The sequence below is a fragment of the Dipodomys spectabilis genome, unplaced genomic scaffold (assembly GCF_019054845.1).
Source record: "Dipodomys spectabilis isolate Male_0828 unplaced genomic scaffold, ASM1905484v1 ptg000173l, whole genome shotgun sequence".
NCBI classification, from domain to species: domain Eukaryota; kingdom Metazoa; phylum Chordata; class Mammalia; order Rodentia; family Heteromyidae; genus Dipodomys; species Dipodomys spectabilis.
In genome coordinates, this window is record NW_024870850.1 from 4699890 (window position 1) to 4705728 (window position 5839).

Consider the following 5839-nt stretch of genomic DNA (forward strand, 5'->3'; position numbering starts at 1 on the left):
CAGATTTATGATATGGACCAGTGCCACCACCTTGTGAGATGAGGCCCATTGTATGAATACATATACATATGTAAATAAATCCTAGGTCCAGCTAATATATGCTACTAAGAGTTTTAAAAATAAGTGATAAAAATCATATGTAAAGTAATGAATACAAAAGTGTAAAAACCAGTGGCAATGTCATGAGAAAGGGCATTTCTTTTCCTCCTGCATTTTAAAGTACAAATGTGATGAATATTTTCTGATACCCAATGCATGAATATGTATAAGTGTACCATAACATACATCCAGCACGATATCCTTGTATACAGTATGTTCACTGCCATGAGCCATCTCAGATCTAAAGGGCCACTGAAGTCTCTGTATGGAATTTGGGTTTAACATGTGTGGAAAAATAAAAATCATATAGTTGGTATTGATATTGATTTTGGTTTGTCATTAAGAAGAATTTCCTCTATTATAATATGTCCTTAGAAGGCTGCGACATGAAAATACCTAGGTTAGCATTTTTAGTAATAACTACCTGTTTGAGAGTGCAAAAGTGAAACTCAATTTTGGCATTGACATTGAGTTATTGACATGTAATTACTGGTTTCTGCAGCATCTTTGCTTCCTCAGGCAGTAGTAAATGGGTGCACTCCTGTAGGGTTCTGCACATGGAATTCCCATTGAAACTTGGCTGGATCAACCACCAATGTTCGGTGGCTCTTGTGACATGGTGTGTGTAAATTGATCCTATGGGTGTGATGCCCTTATAACTTTGGTTGACATCTCACAGACACAGCCTCTTCAGGACATTTCTTCATGAACAGGACATGGCATCCTCTGAGGCAATCCAGTTGCATCATCACAAATGGCTTTCATGAAAATGGTTTCCTCACACAGATGTTGGACACAAAACTATCCAAGGTAACTCCATCTCTGGGGCTTACTCTCTGTGGTCTTGGATGAAACTATAGTACCTGTGCTGAAGAAGGCAAATCCACAAACATGTTTTCTAACTCATGTTTTTCTTCTGGATGAAGGTCACAGATGTAGAGCCTCAGGATATGGTTTCTGGGGACTCACAAGAGGCTTTGATGAAAAATGAGCCATAGTATAGATCTCTGACAATAAAAAGACATATGCACACATATATGTGAATAAAGATATCTGACACTGTGGGTCTCATTTCCTGCCAGAATATCTGCTTGGCAGAAGCTTGAGAGATGTCCCTTATGACTTTCACACTCCTTTTTCTCCATTTCCCCCTCCTTTTCAGGCCCTTGGCTGGCACTAGCTGCTTTTCTGCAATGAAGCATCGAGCACACATGAATGGAGATGTCTTGATCGATGGATTTTTCCCTCTCTACACTTTGGGAATTGATCTTAGTAACAGTGAAACTTCTAGGAAGAAGAGAAAATACTGTAACTCATCATTTTATTTCCATTTACTGCTATGTTCTGAGGATGAGTAATGGCTGAGGAAACAATCAATGGCCTTGGACGTTGCTACACTGTCCTTCCATCCCTATTGTCCAGGAACATCTGTTTCTTTATTTTTTCTTTCATCTATTGGTGAGTGTTTTTCTTCCTGCTAGTAAGAAAGGACTCTATTTCCTTCGATGTGCTTTCTCCTTTCCAGGTTAGTAAATTCTTAGCTTAACTGTAGCATCCCTGTATCTCCTCTATGCCAACGGTCACTGCAGAAGATTAAATGATATTATTACAAACAACCTGAAATACTGACACTTGTTCTGTACTAAAAGGCTGCATCTGCATTTCCTTGCCCCCCTTGGTCAGTAGTATGAGAACTTTCCTTTAGTGACAGCTCCCTTTTGAGGACATTGATGAACATTGTTATTGTAGTTGGTGGCCATGCCTGTGATCCTAACTTCTCACAGATGTGATATCTGAGGATCGAGTTTTTTTTTTTTTGGTCGGTTGTGGGGCTTGAACTCTGGGCCTGGGCGCTGCCCCTCAGCTCTTCAGCTCAAGGCTAGTGCTCTACCACTTGAGCTACAGGACCACTTCCTGAGGATCCAGTTTTTATGTCAGCCCAGGCAGGAAACTCTGAGACTTTTATCTCCAATTAACTAGTGAAAAACTGGAAGTGAAGCCTTGGCTCAAGTGCCTTGAGCAAGAAAAGCCCAAGGACAGTGTCCAGGCACTGATTTCAAGCCCTAGGACTGGCAATTTCATGCATGTATACACACACACATAGACAAGTAGTTACTGGTTCAAAGTAAGCCTTGTGTCATTATTTCAGGTCAGATATGCTCCACACTCAGGCATTATCAGACAGGTCAGCACTACCAAGAAGGGAGAATTTTATCTTCCCCAAACGAGTTCTGCTTTATTTGTGCATGTGAATATTCCTGGCTTTTAATCTGTAACAGAGTCTCACTGATAAATGGCTATGCTAAAAAAAGAGGAAAATGCCTCTACCAATCTTCAAGAAATTGTACCAAGCTCTGATATCTATTACAACAATAAATGCTATTGTCTTTGTCATTTGCCCTCCTTTTCAAGGGCTGGTGTGACATGTATACTCTGAGGTAGTTGCTTGTACATGATAGCAGAGATATCAGGAGAGCAATTATTCTCTTCCCTGCTGAAGATATATATCCTTATCCTATATGTTCTTGGGTATGTTTATCTTTCTTTGTTTTGTGATCCTTGTGGGAACTCAGGACCTTGGCACTATTCCTGAACATTTTTGCTCAATGCTAGTACTCTTATACTTGAGCCACTTCTGGCACTTTTTGGTGGTTAAATGAAGATAAGAGTCTCACAGACATCCTTGCCCAAGCTGGTTTGAAAACATGATCCTCAGATCTGAGCGACCTAAGTAGCTAACAGTCCAGGAATGGGGCACCAGTACCTGGCTTAGTGTATTCTTTTGATTCTTCACTATTTTCCCATGCTTAGCAGATTTTCCTTCTCTTAAGTTATCAAAATATATTTGAGTACTTTTATTAGTGTGTGATGTAGGCACATGGAGTATTATGGTTTCAGCCAATGTAGTTACCCACAGATACAAAGTAAAGTCTGGTCCGTTTTAGTAAATTTTGGGGGGGGGGTGTTTAGTAAAATTTTAAGCATCATAGTGACTATAGATAGCAATATTCATCAACTAAGTCTTTTTTTTTTTTTTTTTTGGTCCGGTAGTGGGGCCTGAACTCTGGGCCTGGGCGCTGTCCCTCAGCTCTTCAGCTCAAGGCTAGCGCTCTACCACTTGAGCCACAGTGCCACTTCCGGCTTTTTTGATTTTGCTTATGTGGTGCTGAGGAATCGAACCCAGGGCCTCAGGCATGCAAGGCAAGCGCTCTACCACTGAGCCAACTTCCCAGCCTAACTAAGTCTTTCTTATAGACCACTGCAATTAGACACCAATAGGTGAAGATTTGACTCAATTTGAGGAACATTTTGGCAATGTTCCTCAATTTTTATACAATATGGTGCTTGGGCAAAATATCTGGCTCATATTGTAGTTCTACACCACATGTTACATACTTTGATCGTACTCACCCACTCTATTTATGACCATTTTTTATATCTTGTCCTACATTCGTTTTGCTCTCCCATATCCTTAATTTCTTCTGCTCATTTCCAGCTTTCTGAAGCAACTAGGATTACAAGCATGAACCACTGGTGATTGGCTTGCTTTGTACTGTTTTTAAAATGTTTGGACATGAAATTTTATTTTAGAAGTATAAAAGATGGAAGTGCAATGTATTTGGCATTTTTCATTTAGGGCTGTTTTATTTAAGTTTGATGTTAATTCCATGCTGTGTTTCAGTAAGAACAATACAGATTCTGTATCTGTGGCTCCAGTCAGATATCCAGTAGTACAAATTAACTTCAAGTTACACATACTGAACAAAAGAGGTTGAGCAAGCAAAGGAAGGAAGGAAAGAAGGAAGGAAGGGAGGAGGGGGGAAGGAAAGAAGGGAGGGAGGGAGGGAGGGAGGGAGGAGAAAGGGAAGAGGAAACAAAGAACTGAACATGCATGCAGGCTTCTCCATACCACCTTCAGTGCTAACCTGCTTCACAGGGAGAGAAAAAGTAGGCAAGAATGAGCAGCCACAGACTGTTGAACTGTTACCAGCACTCAACTTTTCAGCCAACACTTCAGCAGAATTTGAAACACTTTTTACAGCAAAACCATTGCAAAAAACTTCCCCCAAAACAATCTTTAATCACTTAAAGCTAACGCCCAATTAAATGTAAACATTGGTATAAAATTCGATTTAAACAATTAGAAAAAGGAAAAATGATTCACATATGCCTCTATAGTGTGATCAATCTCTTTTATAAGATGCATCACCTAGAAGTCTAATGGCTTTCAAATGTAATTTCCATTTCTATTGATCTTGCCACACCTGGCATGGAGACAATACAGTAATGCTAAAAAAGCATCTACACAGTCCTGTTAGTGTCTTAAAGAACCTAAAAGCTGGAACCAGTAAAATCCACAGAAATTCACTCTTACCTTTAAGAACTTTTGAAAACTGTTAAAAAAAAAAACCCAACAGGGCAGGAACCTAAATTCTGAGACCAAATGTGAAAGTCAGATTTCATGGTTCTCAGTGACAATGGGGACTTTCCAAGGGCAGGGTGGGGAGGAGTGGGGTGGTCAGAGATGGTTTCTCTTGTTGGCTTTTCTGTCTCACTGATTTTGATCTTCCACATCCTGCAGTGCTTCCTTATTCTTCTCTTCACCATCTCCCTGCATGTCTGAAGTCCATAGTGTCAGATTATCTCGTAACAACTGCATGATAAGTGTAGAGTCCTTATAGCTTTCTTCACTCAGAGTATCCAGTTCTGCAATTGCATCATCAAAAGCTGCTTTTGCCAACCTGCAGGCCCCCTTCAGGAGAATTAAGAATTTCATAGTAGAATACAGAAAAGTTGAGAGCAAGACCTAAACGGATGGGATGCATTGGTGGAAGTTCTGTCATTGCAATATCACTAGCAGTTTTATAAGCCATTAGGCTGTTTTCTGCAGCCTCCTTCCTGTCATTTCCTTGGCAAATTCAGCCAGATACCTGTGGTAGTCCCCTTTCATTTTATAATAGAAAACCTTAGACTCGCCAGTGTTAGCTGCTAGAATGTGGTGTTTATCCAGTACATCCAGAATGTCACAATAGATTAACGTTAGTTCAGTCTCAACCATTTGCCGATATTCCTGAATCATTTTTAGTTTGTTTTCTCCTCCCTTGTTTTCTTCTTTCTGTTCAATGCTGCTAATTATTCTCCATGAGACTCTTCTAGCTTCAATCACATTTTTATATGCAACAGATAGGAGATTTCTTTCTTCAACTGTCAGCTCCACATGCATCCCTGCTACTTTCTTCATTGCTTCCACCATTTCGTCGTATGGCTCAGCCTGTTCAGCCAGCTTTGCCTGGTATACCAGATCTTCCCGATCATCCATAGCTGCAGCGGCTACGGCAGGGTCTGGCTACGGATGGAAGCAGATAGCGTCTCCTACTCTCTCTGCCTCTCTTGCTTTGCACTTATTTTTAAAAATTTTTAAAATTTTTTTTGTCAGTCATGGGGTTTGAACTCAGGATTTGGGCTCTGTCCTGGAGCTTCTTTTTTTTGGTGGGGTTGTCCGGTCGTGGGGCCTGAATTCTGGGCCTGGGCGCTGTCCCTCAGCTCTTCAGCTCCAGGCTAGTGCTCTACCACTTGAGCCACAGCGCTTTTTTTCTGCCTTTTTTTTTTTTTTGCTCATGTGCTCAGAAATCGAACCCAGGACCTCAGGCTTGCAAGGCAAGCGCTCTACCACTGAACCACCTTCCCAGCCCTCGCTTTGCACTTTCGTTTGGCTTTTTCTGTCAAGGCTGATGCTCTA

The 5839-nt window shown here is 40.9% G+C and overlaps 1 pseudogene across 1 annotated transcript; it reads right to left on the reverse strand.

Annotated features, from left to right (window-relative positions):
* Positions 1-4462: 4462 nt before the first annotated feature.
* On the reverse strand, positions 4463-5439 carry LOC122119742 (annotated as a pseudogene). Its single transcript, XR_006149606.1, has one exon. The product of XR_006149606.1 is annotated as a 14-3-3 protein epsilon-like (transcript).
* Between the last annotated feature and the right edge of the window lie 400 nt (positions 5440-5839).